The sequence below is a fragment of the Salvia hispanica genome, unplaced genomic scaffold, assembly GCF_023119035.1.
Source record: "Salvia hispanica cultivar TCC Black 2014 unplaced genomic scaffold, UniMelb_Shisp_WGS_1.0 HiC_scaffold_127, whole genome shotgun sequence".
Taxonomy (NCBI): Eukaryota; Viridiplantae; Streptophyta; class Magnoliopsida; order Lamiales; family Lamiaceae; genus Salvia; species Salvia hispanica.
In genome coordinates this window covers 1-25,000 of record NW_025951549.1, presented here as the reverse complement: position 1 = coordinate 25,000, position 25,000 = coordinate 1, and the positions used below count along the sequence as shown (strand labels likewise).

Below are 25,000 nucleotides of genomic sequence, written 5' to 3'. Positions count from 1 at the left end.
GAATACATGGGGACTTAAGATCTTCACAAACAGAAAGAATATGAGGAGCTATTAGAGTTAACTTGCAAACACTTAGATCAACTCCTCTTGTTCAAGATAATTACATGTGATAAATTGAAATGACTCATGGGGATCTCAAGGTAATGAAGTTGATGGCTCTTGCAACTGCTGTTTGAATTTGATTAGATATACAAAAATTAGTCCTACTGAAGCACTTAAAACAATTTTCAGTTGAGATATGTCTCTTCAAAAGTATTTTCAAAGTCCACAGATATATACATGTGTTGATCAGAGAGAGAGAGAGAGATCAACTGTTGCAGGAAACGCACCCCATAGGTTACCAACCCAGGACCTCTAGCATTTGGCCGCAGCCCTTCTACACTGTCATTTTCAGTGGGATCAGACCTACAAGGAAACATCCACATCAGTGCTACAAATTAAGAAATTATAATAATCATTAAAAAATACAAGCACACGCAATGCACTAACCATAACAAGTCCATAAGAACTATTGATCCTGCTTCCATTGCAATTGGCGTTGAATATTCTCAATCTGTTCTAATGGTTTATCGATCTCCCAATACCACCATGCATACAAAGGATCTTTTTCTCGATCAGAGCAGCCAGAGGAAGCCAGTTGAACAGTCTGTTTATCCGTGCCATGCCCATATTCCGTCTCTCTCACCCTGTTCAAGAAAACCATTAGAAGTCCCATGGGTTTATCCCATGTAAAGAAACAAGTATCCAAGTTCTGTGATTTACCATACGCTCAATGCACTCTATCCTAAAGCCAAACAATGCATTGATATCTGCAGCTTCATGATTGCCACTGAATTAAGTGTATTTGATTGGGATGCTCAACCTATATATTTGTGAAGGCAGTTTGTCAATATGTACTGGATGAATTGAAAGTTGGCAAATTGACCAGTACCTTCATTGCCAAGAGAAGAGTTATAGTTTCCAAACTATGTTGGCCACGATCAACATAATCTCCCAAAAACAGATAGTCGATATATCTGATAATAGACATTACATAGTCAGCAACTTAGTATCAGATGGTACAAAAGTTAAACAGATGGAAGATTTGCAAGTGATGTGTTTAGTGTGCATATGCCATGAATTTATGCATTTAGTGCAAAAAACCAATGTCGCTGCATTATATATACACACATATATGCTTCTGTGTGCGTGTGTGTGTGTGTGTGTGAGAGAGAGAGAGAGAGAGAGAAAGAGTCAGGTCCCTCTTGAATATAAATGGAATCTTTATATTAACCCAAAGGAATTGTTCATGCAGCAGATGTTGTGCATTTGTGAAGAGTGTTAACACTGATGATAATGGTACCAAATCGAAGAGGCATATTTACAGGATATGCAAGTACATGTTGCAAGACCAGAAATCAGTCAGGATACTCAAGCAGAATAATAAAATTATAGAGTATAAGATCATACGCTATGTCTCCAGCAGTCGAAGGTGATCCGTACTCATCGAAAAGTCGCATCAGATCCCCAAATTGGCCATGTAAATCACCAATATTTTAATAGGGGCCTTCAGCTGCAGTACACTAGGTTCACTTGCAAATATCCTTTCAGCGCTATCACAAAGATCCGCAATCTCATTGCAATCTAAGAAAAATTGTCTACGAACTGGAGGTTTCCAGCCACGAGGTTTCAAAAGATGAGCAATCACCTGGTCCAATAGACTTCAACTTTAAAAAAAAATTCTATCAAAATAGAATATATGATAAACTACCATGATCTCAACGTAATTAAACAAGTAAAATGCCAGGCCATATAACTAAATAACTTAGTGAGCAAATCTTAGGGAAACTATTACGAATCCAAAAATGAAATATCTAGATTTATTGTTAACCTTGACAATTCAAGAAATATGTTGTCATTAATGCTATTACACTTGTTTTTGTTACACTTGGTTGCACTATAAGCACTGTGTTAACATCAAAACTCAATTCCTTATATCAGCCAAATAGCATACAACAGAGCATGTTTTTACGTGTTATGGAAAATGTACCTTCTTTGGTACACTGTTAATTACATTTGCCGATCAAAAGTTTTCTGCTGCTGTTGCACTTTCTGGAGTTCCATAACTGACACGCCTGCCTTCATTTTCAAACTGATCAATTGAAAGCTGTCTGACCATACCACCCAAAGCACCACCAGTCTCCGCAGCTACAACCACCTGAGAATTATCAATAGCAGGTACTTAAAACAGATAAACCACCTTAGGCCGTAAAATAACTCAACGACGTCTAAAGACACATTTTGTTATAACATTACTTACTGCTCGGTGATGAAGCCTAACTCCAGGTGGAACTGAATTATTTGACATGGAATCAGGCTTGATAAGAGAGGATATTTGCTTCCCACTGGGGGTAGCTTCAGCTCCACGATCTCTATCTGGCAACTCAACTTCTCCATTAACTTGTCGAGCTTTGGCAGCTGCTAGTGCAGCAGTGATAGCCTCAGCTTCTGCTGCTGCAGCCTCAACTAAGTACTCAACACCTTTGCTAGATCTTCTGACCAGGAATACCATAGTTAGTCACTGAACTTGAAGCAACCCAGATAGGCAAAGTACAGAATGAGATCATCACCATTTACCTGGAACCTTGGAGCATTGCATTTTCTGTGCTTATATCTGTATAAATATCACCATTTACAGGAGGGGCAACAGGATTTCCAACCACGACTGCACCATCGGCAGCAGCATCAGACACAGGTTCCCCATTTCTGTACTCAGTAAATCCATATCTACCTTGTAACCTCCCTGCTGTATATTGGATGCTGCTGCAGCAGCAGCATGAGAAGCTGCACTAGTTGTCTCTGCAGCAGCAAGGTCTTCAGCAACAAGCAAGTCATCTAGCAGCACCCCTGTGGCAACAAATATTTCCAACTATTATCATAGACTGCATTCCCAACCATCACAGATTTTTATATATGAATGACATGCAGTTTGAAAGTTTATAAAGAATTTCTTCCTGAACACCTTCATGATCTAGGGGCCACTTAACTGGTAAAGCAAAGGAGGCAAATAAAAATCCCAACACTGTAATAAAGAAGCACCTTAACACTTAAATTTACAGCCTTGAGTTACATCATAGTTCGTGAAATCATCAAAGATCTCCTTTATTTACATCCAACATAAGCATAGTATAACTTGACAGCATAGTAAATACTCCTCCGTCCCATAGTAGATGTCACACTTTCCGTTTTAGTTTGTCCCACAAAAGATGTCACATTTCTATTTTTGGCAGCAGCAGTATCCAAAACTACACAGGAAAAGTATGAAAACTTGCTTCAAATCTTAACTTCATCAACCCTTTTAGAACAACTCATGTTTCTTTTTGAACCACCTCTTTCAATTTTCAGTTGTGTTAATACTCGTGTATAACAAACCTTTTCAAGCCTGAAACATAACATAATCCTGTTTCATTGTTTACAACCATTAAATATAAGTGTCAGATAACCATAAATTTTTGTGGGCACACCAAAATGAATATACAATCAACCACTATTTTCAATTTTAACCTACCTAAACTCTCAGAACATTTCAGACGTCACAATTGATTAATACTACTAGCTATATCCAGTACAACTTCACAACCTGTAGTGGAAGTACTTAGAACTAAAACTTGGAACTGAATGAAAACCAAAACAACCCCTCAATTTTAGGTGGACAGGGAGACATCTTAATAGCAAACTTTATAGTAGTACCAGCCACAGCTTGATGAGTCCTCTACCATCCGCCACCGCCAAGAGCCCCACCAGATACATGAAGGCGTGCATTAACAAAAACCTGGTAAAGAATGCAGCTATAAGTTTGTCAACTGAGAGGATGAAGGACAATAACCTTGTTTTATGCAACTTAAAGCAAAATCAAGTGATATAACATATAAGCACAATAAGAACTTACAGCTGCATGTTGATATCTTGGAGATGGAGAAACCCCAGGAGCAATGGCCCATTCCCAACGACCATCTCTATGTTTGGCAAGCCCATATGCACTAGAAAGAGGCTGCAATGTATTTTCTATTATTAGCTAGATTGGTTTCAGGATGCATCACTGAGGAGATAACAGAACTTCTAGCCCTCCCCCAAATTACATAGTCGTGGGCAGCTCTAACACAAATATGTCAGGCAGTACAATAACAGACTATACATGTAGTAGGACCCTCTACAGTATGGACTAATCAAGGATAACAATAAGTTTGGCCTACAAATCTACTCTCAACAAATTGACCCCACAAAGTTTTACCCTATAGCAGAGATGATAAGCCACCAGCACAGTAGAAGACACATCTACAGATTCTAATGTAAAGATTATTTACAGAACAATCATACATTCATATTTCACAAGATGGAACTAGCTTACAAGAGTACGGAAGCTAAAACACCTATAGTAGACATCTGTGGACACATTGCGTTTCAGTTTTTCAATGTGATTTCAGTCAAGAAAAATAAAACATCCCATAGAATATGAAATTAATTTTGAAAGACAGCTACCACCCTTTTATTGAAATACAGGTTCCTTGCCCTACATTGAGCAGAGAAATATGAAGTTGGCGGCATGATCATGATAAAAGGAATAACAACTTGTTTCATCATAGACACAAATCCAAAAATTTTAGACATCTTGTAGAAAAGTGTAGTGATGAGACTATGAAAAGCAACCAGATATCATACAGGTACATCATTTCAGTGGAAAATACAAATAATATTATGATTAAAGCAGCCATGAGAAGAGAGCATGGTGGGAAAAATGAAACAAACACTTTGGTCACCACACTAACCACACTATTGCGTCCCTCCCACCACAAAGCAGAAGAAGACCATCAGAGCGAGCACTTGCAGTTGCATACCTGGACAATTGGAGATGCAAGAAAAGATATTTTTGATAAGTCAGTTTAGACAGAGTGAAATTCCACATGTGACACACAAGGATACAAGTAAAACGTTTTCAATTTGAAACCAACTGGAAAGTCAAACCACTAGAAGGACCATAGTTCCACTAGAAATTGGGAAATAAGGTGATCAGAAGTTACAAACTCACATGCAAGGTGGTGGACCTTCACCCTCTGGTTCCAGTTTCCGCCATTCATAAGGCTTTGCAGCAGTGTCCAGAGCCCATACATCAGCCAAAGGCCGTTTACCTGAGAAACAAGCACCAATGATTTTCTGACAGAAATAACAATATACTGAAGGAAGAAACCAGAATGCTAACCATCATTTCCACCAATTGCCATAAGATATCTTTGTCCAACCAAAGCCATGACATGGCCATAGCGAGGCCCGGCCCAGGACCTTGAACCACAACCCTAAGCAAAGGAAAGTTAGGTGACAACAATTGAAAAGGAATTTGCATAATAAAAAGAATTTGAATTAAAAAAGGGTTGTAAATGCAGATATATGGCATTACTTCAGTTGTAGCAAATACTAACCTATGCCATCTAGGCCGTTGTTGAGTAAGGTCCAGAACATGAAGATCTTCTGCGGATAAACCTGCTGGACCAATCCCACCCTGTAAGGAGAATAATATCAAAGTGAGAATGTATGCTGATTGCTATAATAGAATAAAAGTGAGGCTATTTTTAAAAACGGCATATTTCCACACACCTGGATAACAACCATGGTACCTACAGTAGTTGCCACGTGAGCTGCCCTAGGTGTGGGTGGTTCTCCAATTGGAGTGATTCTGTAAAGAATTAAGCTACAGCCTTTAACAAAAAGTTCAAAATAACAGAAAACATGCCCAAAACTATCAGAAATGAAGAGTGAGAACATGATGATAATTAGTTAATCAGACTTAGGGTTTAGGGTTACCCTAAACATGCCTAAAACCCTTAATTAGACTTACCGAGACCATTTATTTGTCAAAACATCATAACAGTGTATATCAGCAGTGGCACCAGCCAACCCCACAGCAAAGATGCTTCATTATCATTGACATATTTGAATTCAAGAATTACAGCAGAACCAATTTACAGGTGACAGAACTTTGTGTCTTTCATTGTCACATCAAAAACATGGATAATGTTTTACCAACACGGACAACCTACATGTTCTCAGAAATATACAAAACCTACAAAATCATAAATCTCCATCCTAGTTCTTGTCATAAAACCCTCAATAAACAAATGAATCCACACTTGTACTACAAATCTACTAGATAATCCTTTCAACATCAATCATCAGAAATGATAGATATCATCTGTCAGCATATTTAACAACAAATTAGACATACAGTTAAACCTTTAAAATGTGCAATCGGAAATCATCAAAAACATCACGAAATTAAACAACACATACAATCCCGCACTTCCGGCTGACGGGGGAGTTCCTGATGCGCCAGAATTCCCTTCAAGCGCCGTGGCTCCTCCGAAAAGAATTAGCCTGGGGCCTATTTTCCGGGACTCCCCTCTCCCAACGGCAGGTACCGCAGTCAGCTTTGGCCACATCGCGCCCAGGACCATCCTCCTTCTTGTCCATAACAGCGGTCACCAAGTATAGGTTGGGGCACAGCGCACCCCGGCGCCTCCGCCACCACCACTACTAATGCTATCATTAACATCATCACTGTTACTACTTTGCTGCTGCTGCTGATGAGACGACGAGGAATCGGATTCGGTCGGGTGGTCCCCACCATTAGCCGTGGCGGGCTCGTGATCGGGCTCCGTAGCCATCGCCGATCCAGTCCATTTCTACCTTAAAACCCTAAAATTTCCAATTTTTTACAATAAGATCGGAGCTCCAAATCCTAAACAATTCGCTTTTTGAATCCTCATTTTGAAGCCCTAGCTCCGATCCTTAAAATTTAATCACTGAAGCCGTGATGGAGGGGAGGCAATCCAAACGCTAACGTGTGTCTGTTTCTCAACAAAATATACAGTGAAAATGGTAGAAATGATTGGGTGAAGAGGTGTACGGCTGTGAAGACTCCGACAATGAAACGAAGACTAAACAGTAAACACTGCCACGGCGGAATAACGAGATCTTCGGGATACCAAACTTGGTAAATCCCTTTTTAGTACAACCATCATTCCACACTGTACAACCTCTATATTTCCCTGTCGCTTTCAAAATTACATTTCGATTTCAATTATTGTGAATAATGTATAAATATCTAAACTATTACTCTCTGGTGATTTTCTCTAATTATTTTGTTGAAATTAAAAGATACATACCAGAGATAGATTTTTCCTAATTATTTTGTTATTTTGTTTCACTAATTACGTTCTATCTATCCTAATAATACATATTTATCATTACTTTTATCCTTGTATGAAGTGTACTTGTTCAATATATATGTTGGATATTCTTCATGTTTTATGTATTTATTATTGAATAATGTAATTGTGATTTTCCTAAACAAATTATTTGTATATGAAATATGTGTGTCTAAACATGCATGGTAATATCAAAATAGGATAGTGATAAAATGCAAACTCATATATTTTACAAATTCTAAACTTTTAAATATAGTATTAATACAACGTCAATATAATGTCAACACAAAAATAAAATTTCAAGATTTTTAGTATCATAATGTCAACACAATTTTTTAACACAACATCAATCGTTTACACTTTTATTGATATTTTATGTTTCTACTATTTTATTATCCGTATATTTCTAGCTTCTATCTAATTTGGTTTTCAAAATTTAGAAATTTGTATTTGATAACTTTATATACATCTATTAAATGATATTTCAAAGTAGAATGATAGGTGCATTATGTAAGATCCATGCGACCCGAATAAATTAATTGATGGATAAGGTGCAAATATGCCCCTATGTTTAATTCTTTGACAACTAGCATTATTCGTTTACTTTCATTTGTTGAAAAATAATTTAAGTAAATATATTTATTCAGCTATAATTTGTACGCATGGGGCATGCCAAAGGCAAGAAAGCACCTCATGATAAATGTTTTTTTTTAATGATTCAACGGGAATAATTTTGTAAATAATCAAAAATATATCTAATTTTTCTCTTATGTAGTGTGTCCCCCAAAAATTCGAATCCAAATGAAATGACAAAAAAAAATATTGAAAAAATTTAACTGAACAAAATAAATAATGGTCCCCCCGTACAAAACTATATCAATTATAAAGACACCTTGAATGAAGTATATCTACCATTTTTCAAAGGCCATCTTTAATAATTAACGAAGACACATTTAAAAAACAAAAAATAGAAAAATTTGTATAATCAATGAAAAAAGGGGCCCAAAAACTATTAATTGGAGGGTTTTTTCCAAACACACAGCTAATTTATTTGGGCCATGCTAAATTGATCATGGTTTAAAAGGCAGTTCCTTTAAACCCCCTATGATCTCTATTTATTTTTTTATTCTTCACTTTTAGTTGAAGCATTTATTCGTTATTTTTTCCGTAGGTTTTTGGTGTAACCATAATTGATGCTTTCAAATTAGTCTCCCCCAAATTGTTGAATTTTGTCAAATTAGTTTCCCAAAACTAGATAAAAAAAATTACTCCATGATTAATCGTAATAATGAATCAGAATAAATAATTAAAAAAAAAAAATTCTATAATATTTTGGGGTTTTTCCAGGCACCCAGCATTAAACGTATCCACAACAACGATAATTCTTTTTTGGGGAGAGATATTGATTTTTTAAAAAGTAAACGGGAAGGGGGTATATCAAAATTTTTTTTAGCATATAAAAATTTTAAATAGGATATGATTCAAAAAAAAAATTTTTTTTTTGACTAAGTTCCATATGAATTAGTAAATTTTTTAAAATTTAAAATATACGTAAAAAATAAAAAAAGAAATTTAAAAAAATTAAGATATGAGAGTCGTGGGAAAAATGGAAGAGGATGAATAAATAAGAGAAATGTTTGTTGGGTCAACTACACCTTTAATTTGCATGGTCAACTGCTCTTTTTTCACAACTACATTCTTAATTAATCCAAAATATCTACATCAATTGATGGGTTAAATATTTCAGCTTTATCATTTATGTGGTTATCATGCATTTGAAAAAAAAAAAAAAAAAAAAAAAAAAAAAAAAAAATTTTCTTAGACCTCTATTTAAAAAAAACCCCACTTAAAGAATATAGGGGTAGTATTTTTTTTAGCGCAAAAAATTCTTTTATATTATGATTTTTTTTTTTTTTACAGGAGCAATACATAACAAAAAATATATGGAATTTGGGTGAAAGTCAAAACTAGAAGTATATATTACTATCGAAAATGTTAGAGAAATAAAAAAAAAAATAAAAAACAATAAAAGCCCCATTTTAGATCTTTTTTTTTCAAATAACTCTAACATAAAGAGATAATCACGACTACCCCCTACAAAATTTACCATAGCTAGGGGGGGGAACAATTTCCAAAAACCCCCATAATTCATCGTATCCATAACAAACCCTCTTTCGATATCATCCATACCGGGGGGCACTACCGAATTCATTAGCATCATACGCATCAAAAAAGGTACCAATGCCCTTGTCCCACTGCACCTCACAGTAGAACAAAGTCGTTTTCACAAAATTGACACGAAACTCCCTTCCCTGGCGTCGCCCCCCTCCAAATCCGGTGGCTGAGGTCGTCCTCCTTTTACCGGCAGTGCAGTCAGCCCTGCCCGACTCCAGCTCGTTTTTCACTTGGACGTGGACTCTTGCATCGCTACTCTTTGTTGAACAAAGTAGAACAAAGATTGTTAATGCGCCAACAATTTTGCTATTCACAACTAATTTGGTGGCATGCATTTTCAAATTTAGGAGATGGGATGTGGGACTAACTGCGAATATCACCCTTTTATATAGAAGAGTTTGAAGGAGCAAAGAAGATGAACATACCTATCTTGACAAGATCTTTTGTTTTCCTTTTACAAGTAATGTGTCACAAACACAAAGGCAATGCATATTTTTTTATAAATTTTGCAAATGAGATAGTATGTTTTCTTTAGAAATGTAATCTAATAAATTAAATTACAAGTTGCACATTTTTTCATTTTACAGTAAGTGCATTGCATATTTATACCCACAACAAATGAAGCATTTCCCACAAATAGAAAGTACTACTACTAGTTTGTAAAAAGTAAGTATCACACTAAACAAAACAAGGTCAAAATTCAGTAAAGAATAATGGGGTAAGAGAAGTATCTTACAAGAAGAGGACCCCCTTTCAAGCAATAACAGGGCCTCTTCCACTTGCTGGCTTTGGACTACCCACTGACTACCGCCATCCCGTCTCCATCGTTGTCTTTTACCCTCCACGTCCTATCCTTCTTTCTTTGGGGCTTCTTATGCTGTTTATGTGGTTTAGTTTCCACTTTTCTTAACAGCAGTCTTGGCAGAGTCAACCCATTGTCGATGTCGAAAGAATTCAGATCCTCCAGCTCGTGCTCCAGACCAGCTGCAGCTTCATCTGCAGCAACTGGAGGATCTTCATCGTCAGATAGGTCTGATTCATGTGGAAGAGCTGTATTCGGTTGCATCCTACGCCATCATCTTCATCATTTGATATATCTGGTGGCATTTCATAATGGGGAAGCTTCCCATCAATGCTGCAATCAGCAGGCATCAGGCGTGAAGCTTTGGTCTCATCTGGTAGTCCACTTGAGGCTACATAACCACGAGAGGCACAGTATGCTCTTAGAAGCTCTGCTGCCAAAGGGGGCCGTGATTGTAGCTCGTATGACTTGGGTTTTAGCTTGGTGATTTTGAAGGCCGCTCTCAATAACGGATCTTGGCACTCGATCTGCAATCACCTGCACAACCTTGTGTGCTCTGTCAAGCGATCGATAGGCAAGACCCCCAGATGCAATCATCTCGTATCTTGAACTAGTGAAGGATGGAAACACCAGTCCTGGGCAATCACAGAGGAGTAAGTTTCTCGGATATTATCAATGTCTGGAAATGTTTGGTCTTTCCAGGAGTTGAGGTTACTACCGATCCTCTTCTCTCCCACAAAGCATTGATTGTGGAACTCTTTCCCTACGTTAGGATATCAACAAATCCAGAGCAACTACATTGCGGGTGAAATTAACGTGCTCAGAAACACTTTCATCATGAGAATGCACGTCTGATGAGTCCACGTCAGTGGACTTAGATCGACTTCTCTTTAAGACAATATTCTCAGCAGCTTGCAGCCGCGCAGTAGCTCATCTCTACCACTATACTTTCGTTCCAAGAATTAGCTAAAGTCTTGCTGGGTACCAATGGACAAACTGAGCTCCTTCCCCTCTAAAGCAGCAGTCGCAGCTTTAGCCGACCAAGAAAAGAAAGAGAATACCATGTTCATGGAAGTAATTAGCCCATTGTTCCCTGCACAAAATTCATGCAACAAATCTTCAAGAACTAAGAGTGGAAAATTCAGGGAGATCAACACAAGCACTGTAATATTACCAACCTAACAGAATGGCAGAAGATCTGCCTTCCTGAGAACTTGAAGTGTTTTTGTGTTCATCAATCTCTCGTGCATATTCCTATAGTTTAGTAACATCCATGCCAGGTTAGAACATTTACGCAAAATATGTACAGTAAAATGCAAAAACCGTCTGAACCTCTGAAATAAGTAGAAGGCACACGTCTAGTTGAGATTGTTATTGAGCAGCAATTAAAGCCAGTGCTATTACTTTTTTTTTAATGTTGATGACTCATCCAATGAAGTTCTTATTAATTATATTACAAAAAGGAAACAAACATTTTAATTTTATCAAGCTTGCAATAATACCTCTAAATCAGAACGGTAGAAAAGCGGGTCTCTTGCATCAACAACCATCACTATCTTCAAGGACAAACAATTGAAAAGGGGTCAGCAATCAGCAGTAATTATTAGCATGGTATACTAATTAGAAAGTAAAACATTTTACTTTTGATTCTAGGAAAACTTAAATTTTTTCCTAGCTTAAACCCATCTTCACTAGATTACAAAATCACTCTAGGCATTTATCATCTTAAAACCCACAGATATGAGAAAAAGTTACTTGAGACAATTTTAAAATGTATACTTTTTAAAAAAATGATGCATTCTCATTTAGTTAAATCTTTCTTCCTATTGATTCAGCATGTGTTTGATATGTTCATGCATTCAGGTTAACATTGTTGTTTTTTTATTCCAAATAACTGTGAAGAAAAAAATTTAAGTAAAAACTGAAAAAGATAGAATCTTATACTTTTTTGTGAAATTTAAGAAATTTTGCAACTCCTCTCATCTTGCACTTAGCAAAATATGTAATTTGATAAATTAAATGGCATTTTAAAGGCATTCCCTTATAAAATTAAAAAAGAGCAGTTTTTCTATTGTCTCACCAGATCTGCGTTCAAGCACTCCAAAATTCCCCAAATACCAGATTTTTCTCAAATGGATAAGAACTAGATTTTTATTTTCCTGGCCTATGAAAAAAAGAAAACGCTAGCAAATAAAAAAAACAACAAATATTTAAATTCATAAACCCTGAGAGGTAATGCCATTAAAAACTCAGTGGCCCCATTCAACCAGAGAAAGCTATCAAAAAGGGTTAACACACCAGGAAACGCCTTATAAGTGGGGGACCATATATGTATGAAATTTTAAAAAAAAAACCCATTAACTAAAAAAAGTCAAAAAAAAAAATCAGACATAAAATAACCTAAATAAAATTTGTCAGAATTCAGGAGGAAAAATGATTATAAAATTATAATACATAGGAATATAAAAAAGGGAAAGATAAAAAAACCCCAAACACAATAAGATATGAACAGTTGAAACCATATCATCATGGACCAGAATACACTGCACAGATCCTATTTGTGTTATTATCTCCAAATGCTGACCTTGCAAGATGGGGGGGCCCCTCTAAAAAGCTGTTTTTTATTATCGTCAAGCTCTTCAACAGACATTTTAGCATTCCATGGTGGCCTGGATGAGACATTTTAGCATTAAACCCTGCACAAACAAAGGAGAACAAAACAAAATTTAGACGACAAAACAAACCATACCTTGAGGAATACGGGAGACTGCTGGCGTGCAAGCTTCCTCTCTCTTCTGTTGCTCTTTTCTTTCTTCTGGTGTCATATCAATTGTGCCGGAAGCAGAATCCCTGAAAGAAGACACACAGACATAATTAAAAGCACAAACATATAAAGAAGAAGAAAAAAAAAAACTCAGAAAAATGACCAAACAACAATAATTTAGCTGAATTAGTGACTATAAGAATAACTGAAAGGCGTGAAAATTAACACAACCAACAATGCAACTACTAAATCACTTTTAAGTTGTTTCCAACAGTAATTTTGATTACCTATCATGGAAAATGAAGAATGAACAACTCGACAAAGTTAACAATTGAAACAAACTAAATCAAAAACCTAGTTGGAAAGTAGAGAAAAGGGGAAACTCACAAATTGATGGGGAATTGGCCAGGATTGGGGAGGGTAAGGCGTGACTTCGTCGGCCTGTTCGATGACGGCATGTCGCTGACCTCATCACGGATTCGAGAACCTTCTTGTGCTGGCTTCGGTATAACTTGTTTCTCCTTGGTCTCCCTTATCATCTGATTATGGTGCTTCACTAAAGCTCGTCCGAGGACGATTTTCTCTCCTTGGGCATCTTGATCCTTTCTCTGAAACTTGTTGGGGCGGGCTGAAGGCCGGAGAGGATGGCGGGGCGAGCAGTGACTGTGGTGGCGGAGGGCGATAAATTTGTGGCTTTGTAGTATACCTAATTATACACATTAATACATTAAATTAATTTCTTTATTTCTCTCATTCACAATTTGACTTAAACAAATCACAAATCACAAATCACAACAATAGTATAATTATCTAGTTCAAAATATATCTTTTAGAGATTAAAAATCGTAAAAACAGTTAAAAATGAAAAATCTTAAAAATATAAAACTACAAGTCTCTCATAATTTAACCTCATTTTCCATTAAGAGCATCTCCAATGGTAGGCTAGCGCAAGTAGCCGATTGGCGTTTGGAGGTCGATTAGCCGAACTCTTGGAGCGAGCTAGCGAATTTCGGCGAAAAAAAGCGACAGGCTAGCCAGATTGTGTGGGCGGCGATCTGGTGGCCTGAAATTATGGCGGCTTATCGTCAGTGACGATTTTAATTTTAAAATTTTTTAAAACCATATATAAGCGATTTTAGTTTCATTTTTATTGACGCTTGTTTTAACGAGTTTTCTCTCTCTAACTTTCTGTCAAAGCGTCTCGAGCGATGAGTAACGCGGTGGTAGCGGTGGTGGGGATGCTGAGGAGTACGAACGGAGGATGAGCGAGTATGAATGCCTACATGAGCATGAGTGGAGCGGTACATGCGTAAGTGGAGACACAAGCGTACCTCGCCCTCCACGGGTTATCCACGGCGTGATTGATCGGGATCACGTAAAGCCATCGTGTATGCTGACGACTACTTTTGGGAAACCGGTTTCCTGAAACATATTCGTGGCGTTTTAGAATGCGCATGGAGTTGTTTATGCGTATCGTTGGCGCATTAGAGCGTCGATATCTGTGTTTAAAGCCGACACGATGCGGTTAGCGAGACCACACGCCTCATTCAAAAGTCTTGGGGTTTGGAGCCCTGCAATGGAAGACTTGTACAAAACAAATAAATCAGCGTGGATCTATTTGACGATTATCGATTAATCAATTCACATGTTAAGCAGATAATTGCTACTAGAGCGCTAAATAATTCATGCTCATGGAAAGTAAATCCTAAACATGATTTCTACGGTTTAGAGTTACCGATTTGATTCTCGAAGAATCGACGATTGCTTCGCCTTCTCCCGTGATGATCTTCAATACTAGACCACGGATCTTCTCTGCGGTTCCGTATTCGATATCGGGGGTGGTGATCTTATCAAAATCTTAGGACTTAAATAAAGAAGACAAAATAAATCCTTTTGGGAAAAGGTGAAAATTCGAAATCCTCCACGATTTGGAGAGTTCAAAATTTTCAAAAATTTTGAGAATAAAAGTGTGATTATTTTGTCTCATTTATTCTCTTATTTATATTAAGTTCCTTTTAGGTAAACAGGGGATGCATGGAAGGTTTTGGATATGGGCTCGCCGATTAGCTTTACTAATTAAATTGAACCCGATTTAATACGAAACTATATTGGAATATTACGGCGCACCACAGGAAGTAATATTGAACTCTCCTCATCGAATCCGAAATTACAAGTAATCGGGTTTCCACTTTTATTATTTATTTCCCGCTTAAGATATAAATGTCCATTAATTAATTAATGTACGCTATGAACTTAATTAATTAATATCTTATTAATTCAAGAGTGGATTTAGCAAGAAACTTTATTTATTATTCATGAGTAATAAAACTCCAAGCCCGTTTCGAATAATAAAACCTTGTTCGAGCTCTCTGAGGACATTATCAAACGCGCACGTTTCAACATAATAGCAATCCTAGCATCGCTAGATATTAATCACCACTACCCGATATATCGGTTATTGGGTTGCAGAAAAACCCGCACCATTTGATAAGTCGCATAATCAATACGTATGCTCAATGCTAACATTTGTAGATTAAGAAATACTCCTCCGTCCACGAATAGGAGTCTCGTTTTCCCATTTTGGTCCAGTCCACGAATAGGAGTCCTCTATACATACCATAAATTTTAAAAGAGACCTCACATTCCACTAACTCTTTCCCACTCCATATCATTTTAAAACTAATATATACAAGTAAGACTCTATTCCACTAACTTTCTTCCCACTTTTCTTAACATTTCTTAAAACCCGTGCCAAATAGAAAATTTGGGCTCCTATTCGTGGACGGAGGGAGTAGTATTTTATCAAGACCTAGTCTTTAGTAGATAGCATAAAGACACGTCTTCTTTTTAGTAGATCCGTTCGTGCTATACCACACCAATGTCATCTTATTTCGGTAAGCAGAAATATGCGGTGACATTGACCTTTCACGATAGGGAGCCAAAGCCCATCTAGGTTGTGAAATTCTTCTTTTCTTTTGCAAAACATTGCATAGATCGACCGTGTTACCTTAAAGTGGACGCCGCCACAACGGTCTACTAAGCAAAAGACTTAGACTTTGTTTACTTCTTATGCATTTAAATGTATGTAAAACATCTTATAAATGCACAAGCAAACACAATGTAATAATAATAGTGATTCTATTCGTGCAGGCTCGAATAAACGAATCGGGTTAAAAGTGGATTGTAGAGTTTTACGTATACAAGCAAGATTCTATTGACGCGAAACTTGCTCAAACATGCTTTCGTATACCAAACCTAACAAAAAGTGCACGGGGGCAATCGGGCGGTTAGCTACGGATGCTGCGAGACATGTAGGGATGAGTACCTCCACATCGGTGAGTCGGCGGCCTGAATGTCGAAATATTTAGTGAGAGGGGGATGAACGTTTTGGTGAGCGTACCTTGAAGCCCTCTCCCGAAGATTGTCGGATTGATGCGAGATGCAGGGGAGAGCATGGGTTCCCCGGTGTTAGAGCAGCATAGGCGTATGCATTAGGGGTGGAAGAAGCGTCCTGCATGGAAGGGGGCCCACACGACCGCTACAAGTCAAAGAATCCACGATGATCCTCGAGGCCGTAGCGATTACGGCGTGGATCGGGACGCGTATTTTGGGGTAGCCGGTCGAACAACGACCTCAACGTCTGAACTCGTCTCCTCTTCAACGAGAAGTGCCGGGCGTCGGTCGCCGTCTCGTTTGTGGCCACGGCAGAGGGACGATATGGGCTACTTGGCGGATGGGATATACCCTAGGTGGCTGTCTTTGTGAAGACGATCGGCACGCAAGTGATGAAAGGAAGGCCTAATTTGCGAATGACAGGAGTCGGCGCGCAAGGACGTGGAGCTCGCATTGGTGTGCTCCAGCTCTCATTAAGGGTCCAACGCGTTTGTGGGATGTCACATGCGTTTCCCAAATAATGTACGCTGATTATCCGCACAACATGATCGTCGAAGACGAAGGCGTACAACCGACTAGTGGGCCAATGACGATGAAGCGGTCCAGCCACTGAACGCCACCCTAGCGATACGCATGAGGTACCTCTCGATGAGCCGACCGCCTCAAGGAATTTGCCGACATGCGCCAAGTGGATGCTCATATTCAACTCCAAAAGGATATAATTGAAGAGTTGTGGGCACTGGAGGACTCATAAGGCGATAGTTTTTTTCTTTATTATGTAATTTTTTTATCTATGTACCTTTATTAATGCAATTAATGAATTTTCTCGTATATGTCTCGTAAATTTAATTCCGTAATTTGATTGTAATTTTAATTCGTAAATGTAGTATTTTTTGAATTATTTTTATTATGCATGCTTGGCTACATTCCTAAATCATGCAGGGATTTTAGCCACTGCGCGAGGAGAGAGTAGCTGGCCTATTTGCATTGGAGATGCTCTAACAACACTTTAGTTATTCTTTCTTTTTATCTCTTTTTTCTTTTCTCCATCCAACAAAATATATGCATCTTTTATTTTCGCTCGTTCTCTCCAAAATAGGTGATTCCATTGTTGAAAGTCATATCAATTTAATAATGTGTGTCTTACTATCACTATTTTAACTACCATTTTCCTCCTCTCTTTTACTTTATCATACTATTCTCCTCATTTCTCCTATTTTATTAATTTTATTTTAATTTTCGTGGCATACATATCGACTATATTGTTATGGGAGCGAGAGAGTATAATTTACCAATTGTCTCAACTATAATAATATTGTAGCCCAATGATGGAAAAGCCCAGAAGAAAAAGATCCGAAGTGAAAAGAACGTTAGAAGCCCAACACAGTCCACGTGCGATTTCAATCCTCCTCTCAAAGCAAGAGATAAATTCCCCACAAAAAACGATTTTATGCCTTCTTCTCTTTCCCTTCCAACGCCTTTTATTAACGGCCAATTTCTGAGCCCAAGATTTCTCCATTTTCCCAGTTTATTGCCTTTGAAATACTATCAAGATTTTAGTTTGATTGGCGGAGAGAGAGGCAAACAAGGCCGTGATATGGTAATTGGATGGGAGCACAGAAAAGCATTCACGCCGGCAATGGTGAGTGTTCCCTCATTTCTTCAGATCACTGGACCACCTCTTTAATCTCATTCTCATTTTGTGTAGCCAAGGTAGAGTTCAATGTTGATTTCACACACAAACTATGTGCTGCTTTGATGCTTCCTTCTCTCAGGTTTGATTTGATTTTCTTCTGTGTAAGTTTTCTTCTTTATTTTTCTGTTTTATGATTATTTCATTTCATTTGCTTGTGTGAAACAGAAATGCGGGTGGATGGAGTCCACTTTCACTCGTTATTGGGAGGTGATTTTTTTGTTATGATGGAAATAATCTGGTTCCTGGTATTGAACTGTTTCACCTCTTGACAGCCTTTGCATAAAGCATCCTAATCTATTTGGGAAGAGTGAGAAGCTTGATGTATTGTGGGATAAAGGACTCTGTGATTCCAATATATTGGTTACTTACCGGAAGCCGAGACCGGAGTGGCTTTCGCAGCATGCCTTCATTATTCAGGTTGCTATCTTATTTTCTTGGATTCTTGGCCGTTGAAGCCATTTTTGTATTATTAAATTATTTCTATAAGCTTACTTTTTAATAAAGATATAATAAAGATAATTTATAGGAGTATTTGATATGGAAGTCATAGTTGATTAATGGATTCTCTTCTCTTCACTATTTAATGATCACAAACATGAAGTTTGGTTCTTAGAGAGGACTTTATTTGTAAGTACTTAAAATTATAAGCTAAAATAGGACTTGGTATTGAATATGCATTGATGTACTTGTAATGAATGTCTTACTGTCTTAGTGGGTTGCTCTCCATGGATCTGTTTCAAGAATATGAGCTAGAGAGTGATATAAATATTCAACGACAGAAATTTTATGTACTTGTAAAATCTTCACTTTGTTTACCAAATATGGATCTAATTTAACCATAACTTTGCTCTCCAGCACTCCATTTCCCCGAGATAGGAATTCATGGCATCCCCGTCGAAAACCTTTCTCGTTCAGCAAGTGGAGGTGTCAATCTTAGTCGTTTATCCGCTGGTGTAGACCTAAGTGAGCCTGCAAGCTCCAATTGGAGCAGTAAAACCAGTATCAAGTTTGAGGTGTGTCTCGGACTATCACTGAAAGTTACTAGGTTCTATTGAACTGCATTTCTGCGTCCAAATATTTGTTTCTTTTCTCACATGAACTGAGAAACTCAATTCAGCATGTTCGTCCTGTTAATGATGATGGCCGGTCTATTAGCAGAGATCTTCATGGTTTTCCAGTGACTTGCAGGTAGGTTAAGCAACTACTGATCATTTCTGTCACTCTTTTTCTTTCCATGACTGATGAATTTCCTGCTTGATACTTGTTCCCCAGTGGCGATTATCATGATAGTATGGTAGTGCTCAAACAGGAATCTCGCTTTGCCAAAGCAACTGATCACAGCTTTACTCGAGTAAATACATATTTTTCACCAATAAGTATCATGCAACAATTTTTTTAGTCAGTGTCTTGATGTTTTCTATATGAAATTCTATGTAGTTTAGCTGCAAATTGAACAAGGGATTCCAATTCTTTCCAAGTGGCTAATCTTTAACCGATTCAAGTTTGCTGCTTCAAGGGGTATACGGCTTGGGCCTGCATTTTTCTTGACAAGGTGATCAATACTTGTAGCATATGAGTTGGTATTCAAATTGAGAAGTTGAAGTTATTAAAATGGAGAACTGGAAGAAGAAACTGTCTTCCACCCATTTATTAAGAAACTTTATTTGATGAATAACACTAAGACACCAAAATAGCATGGTGGTGTTAAAACCATACTAGAGACCTCAACTCTCTCTCTCACACACACAAAAGTCCGTTGTTGCTTAAGAATTTGGAATATGATATTGTTCTTTAACAAGGAAGAACTTGATTCTGCCAAAGTTCTGAATAGGAAGTTTGATATGAATTGTACTTTCTAAATAACTCTTATTCCAGAAAACCATCTTTATGTACCACATATGGTATTTCTATTTATATTGATCTGTCTCTTATAACTAATGTCTACTAATGTTTCTTTTCACTTGTAACTTCCCGTACAGCCTCACAGGCGGTCTCGATCGTAGGAGACATAGCTCCTTATCAAGCCTTTCCATAGGAGGACAAGGTAGTGTAAGGGGCTATGGTGATGGGGCTGTTGGATCTGGCAGATCATGCCTAGTTGCTAACAGTGAATTGACACTACCACTGGTATGTTATTTTGTAATTTTATCAGAAGAAAGTTAAACTGCACTGTTTTGTTCTTATCCTTTACTGTGACATCATCCTTTTTCGCTTAAAATCTTGATAAGGATCCAGATAACTAAAAGAAATCAAATTACTGCTGAAGATTGCAAGTTTAAGTTAGGTTGCTGCTTTTGTGACAAAGAGACACGGACGTAACACTATATAAGCTCTCGAAAGTCCTGCCTATTAAAGAGCATAGATTTTTTGTTGTCAAGCATTAATTTTCTGTGTGTGAAGAAGTAACATTAAGCTTGATAATTGAAGTTTCTACATACTAATACTCAAGTTTCCAAATTCCAAAAGTTAAAGAGGTTTTATTGGATGCCTAGTTGAAGAAAGAACCAGTGAAAATTCCTTGTCATGTGTAGCCCCTATGGTAATAGTCTACCAACAATAGGTTTGGCAAGATGATTTATAATGGATCAGGAGTGGTGAGATTTTGGTTCAGATGAGTCTAGCTTAGTTGTGCCTTGTTTAATCGTATTTCAGATCTGAAGTTTGTTGGTATTGATACTTTGTATGATGGGATGCTCTATTCACAGTTGGGTGATACGGTGCTCATAGCTTAACTGATAAACAGGCCCCACTAAAAAAAGCAACAACAAAATAACCAGAAGAAACGAAAAAGAGATATGTACTTTGCCAACTTAAATAGGAGACATTGGTATACCATTGATTTTTTCTTATCTACACTGGAGAAGACGCTGCTTTAAAAAAAAAATTATTCTTAGTTCATGTGATCTTTGTTGTAATTGTTTGTGAACAAGATCAGCCTGGTGTCAATTTAGGTTTGAATGCATTCATATAAGGCAGCTAAAGATTTATTTTCTGTTTTCACGAGCTTAATAATCCCCTTCCCTCTCTCAGAGCTCAATGCTTGAAGGTGCTGTTTTCTTAGACTGTGGATCTGATTTGGGCTCTGGCCATCATGTCCCTGGTTAGTTTCAACTGGCTAACTTTCTTCAACATTGCTATACTCACATTAAAACTTTTAAGCTGAGGCATCTGATTTTACTGTTTTTCATTTTGTCTCTGTTGAAATATAGAAATCATGAGATATGGATGTTGCTATGATTATTCATTTTGAAATTTTGGAACATATTTATGGGTTTTAGTGAGCAAGACTATTTTGGTGGAAATGAAGAAAAACACTGCAAATTGGTTAATTAGATTTGGAGATTCATCTAGTATTATCATTGCTGTCAATCATTTGATTGGGAAATGGATATAATACATTTATGTTAAGTGTTATTTTTCTGAAGAATATGTGCATCTCAAATTCTTGGGGCCTTGTCTGATTAGAAAAAGATCATCTGTGCCCACTAATTGATAGCCTTGGAACTCTGTTTATTCAGTATATAGCTTTCCCTGTGCTCTTCATCTTTATGAACGATCTAATGAACATCCTTCTATTCTTGTGTTATTTTCCTTCCCATTTCGATTCTATTCTTTTGCATAACTTGCATCTATACCGTGTAAACTAAACAGTAAACACTCATCATTTTGTTCCTTTTTCAGGAAACCCATCTCTCAGGCATGGTAAACCAGGCAGCGGTGTTGGTCTGGGATACGGGCTTCGATTAAAATCTCACTTAGGACACTTGCAGGTCGACCTTGCTATGAATTCTTTTTAAACAGAAAACTGTGTATTTTGGGTTCAGTAACGTTTCGTGATGAATTCTTAAGCCACATATTGGGTGCAGAAGATTAATATTCAAATACTAGCAGATAGATATTTTTTTCTATTTTTCCCATTTCTAGATTTTATTAGGTTGATAATCGTGATTTCATTATCTTTCACTTGACTTGTAGAAAGCTAATATTTCCGATAATAAATCATATACAAATATAATACGGCTTCTGTTCGTTTCTAATACAGTTTAGTTTATGCAGACAAATTATCTAAATACATTTACTCTTCTCTACGCTCAGTAAAAAAGCACAAACCAAATTCCAAGACAAATTTGAGGGATAAAACAGTGGCTTACATATACAGCTTACAACATATACATATGAATCTCAAGGCAAGGCAAAGGCAAAGGCAACAGCAATCGATCTATTGACAGAAACAAACAACGATGCAGCCGTAAACAATGCTAATTAACCAATAAATACACATTTTCCGCTAAACAGTGACACTACATTCTTATTCTGCAACAAATCTCTCACTCATAACAAGAAATGTGCTCTTTACATAGAATCTACAGCAGCAGTAGCTGCTGAGGAACTTGTGCCATTCCTAATGATCACTTTGTCGCCTAAGTTTAGAGGACTTGGCATCAAGCCCGTTCGGCTTGACTTTGTCCTTTACGGGGTTGGTGGCACTAGGGGACCTTCTAACACTAGTTTTATTGAGTGACTTTACTGGTTGGGCCGCTTGCCCCAGTCCTGTTGATATTAGATTGCACATTAGGAAACAGTTCAAAATATAATGGGGAGAGAGGGGGAGGGAGACTGACCACTAGCAGGGAGAGATAACCGCTTCTTTCCTTGTCTATCCGTGTGAGTGAGCCTCTCTTTAGGATTACTATGTGATCTAGAAACAACCTTATGTGATGATGTGGCTTCCTCAACCAAGTCTTCAACAACTGTTTAGGTGCGGAGGAAAGTGAGACTGCTGTTTTTTGCACATTGAGTGACTTGTTGGGTGAAGAACTGCAGCCTTCGGAGTTGGAAGCAGCTCTTTTTTCATTGGAAAAAATGGTGTTATTACTTGAACGTGAATGACCCTTTCCCCATTAGCAAGTTTCTTTCCTGTGGAATTGAATTGAGTTGCAGCTGCATTCTTCATATGGGCCCGGTCCATCCTCAGAAATATTGACACCATCTTTGAATTAATATCTAGAAACCGGTTTTCCCATGGGCGCACGGCCATCCATCTCTCTAACCAATTCCAGCCCCAGTTGCTTTTATCAGGTTCAAAGCCAGAATGTGTAACGTTCTGTCTTGCCCCGGCTTGCCACTGCATTACAGTAATTCTACTTGAGGCATATTTCAAGGTGAAAAACTAGCTTTACATATACATTTTAAAAAAAATGCTAGCTGCACTATAATAATAAAAAATTATGACAAACAAACAATAAAATCATCTTCCAAGTTTAATTACTCCCTCCGCCCCCCTTTTTGTGTGGGCAGGGGTTTTAAGAAAGAAAAAGTGCGTTGAAAAGGTTAGGGGAATGTGGTTCCTACTTATATATTTTGTTTTATAATAAAATGAGTGAAATGAATTAGTTGGAATGTGGGACCTACTTAACATTTATGGAAAAAAATGAAAGTGGACGATAAATGGGGATTTGAAAAAAATGGAAAAAAGTGCACTAAAAATGGGGGATGGAGGGAGTACATAGTTTGAAAAAAAATTCCATTTATTTTGAAACAGGAAAATAAAATTACTACTACATCTTTAAGTTTAACTCAGACCCTGCTTGGAAGAAAAAAACTGGATCTTTTTTCTGGATTTTGGACAACAGGGCCAAAAAGGGAAAAAACCCATATCCTTCTTTTTATTTTTTATATAAATAAACCCCCGACATGTTTTAAAAATAAAGAAATATAAACAACAGTTTTAAGAGAATAAAGAACAAGAAAAAATTTGGGTGCGACATGTTACAATTATTATTTTTTTATATTATAGTAGTAATATTAAATTATCTGCACATTATGTAATGGATTTTTTTTTTCAGTAAAAAAATGGTCAACAACATACAAACTGAGTATAATAGAATGCGTACCTGGTTAGCTAAAGCATAGGCCATTGCTCTTTCACGTTTTGCAGCTGCTTCCTTCCTTTTCAACAACTTGGCTTGAATTTGTTCAACAGATCCAACACTATCACACCACCCTTCCCTAGTTTGCAGTCAAAAGATGGGAAAATTTGCGGGGGTCCTAAAAAAGCAGTAGTGAGTTAGCTAACAAAAAAAATTATTTTTATCTAGAGCTAGATTACTTCAATTTCTTTAACATGAGCCTCGTGTTCAAATTTTGCTGGGTTTCTGCTGCACTGTCTGAGTCTCTTCGATCGAAACGCCTAGCTCGGGCCACTTGAACTCTGATAAAACTTGCATGCATGGAGTGTAATGGCAGCTTGCCCTTTCACATGACCCTGACAAGAGCTTGAAGCCTCACTAATCCTTTCAAACACGAAAATGCTTGCCTGATAGACAAAAGGAACAGTTTGCGAAGGGAAAAAATGCAGTGTGTAATCTTGCTATGAAAGTTGGGCGGCATTGTTTCCCAATTACCAGAAATCCTTTAAAGGCTGTCTGGGTGCGTATTGCTGCCCATTCTTCTCCAATATTCTGTTGAATTTGAGGCATATTTTGAACCTGAAGTGAAGTAGACGGGAGCTAGCTGATTCTGAGACCGACTGGGAAAATTTTTGCTTTGGTTTCATAATTTATGTGACCCCCTTTTGATTGAACTTATTTTCAAGTACATGACTATCAATCTCAATGGGGGTTTTCTTTGGTGGCAACTTTTGCCAGTACTCCCAGATCTCTGTATGTTTGAAAAATTCAAGATTGTAGGTATGAAATGTTTATCAAATTTTATACCATTAGGGACCAATCTACACGTAACTATTTTAAAAAGGGAAAAGATTTTAAGAGGTCTAAGCATAAAGATACAGCCTTAATTTAAGAATGAAAATTTTTAATTGACCTATGGATCAAATATAAAAAGAAATATGTGCATATCTTGCATATATACATGCATACAAAAAAAAATATGTTTTTGGGGTTTTAATTGAACTTGATGCTTCTGATCAATGG

At 37.3% G+C, this 25,000-nt stretch overlaps 4 pseudogenes; 1 reads left to right on the top strand and 3 right to left on the bottom strand.

The window, feature by feature from the left end:
- Positions 1 to 329: 329 nt before the first annotated feature.
- LOC125198184 lies at positions 330 to 6,695 on the bottom strand (annotated as a pseudogene).
- A 3,511-nt stretch (positions 6,696 to 10,206) lies between these two features.
- LOC125198183 lies at positions 10,207 to 16,434 on the bottom strand (annotated as a pseudogene).
- Positions 16,435 to 17,823: 1,389 nt separating this feature from the next.
- LOC125198185 lies at positions 17,824 to 22,105 on the top strand (annotated as a pseudogene).
- Positions 22,106 to 22,458: 353 nt separating this feature from the next.
- LOC125198182 lies at positions 22,459 to 24,728 on the bottom strand (annotated as a pseudogene).
- Positions 24,729 to 25,000: the final 272 nt, after the last annotated feature.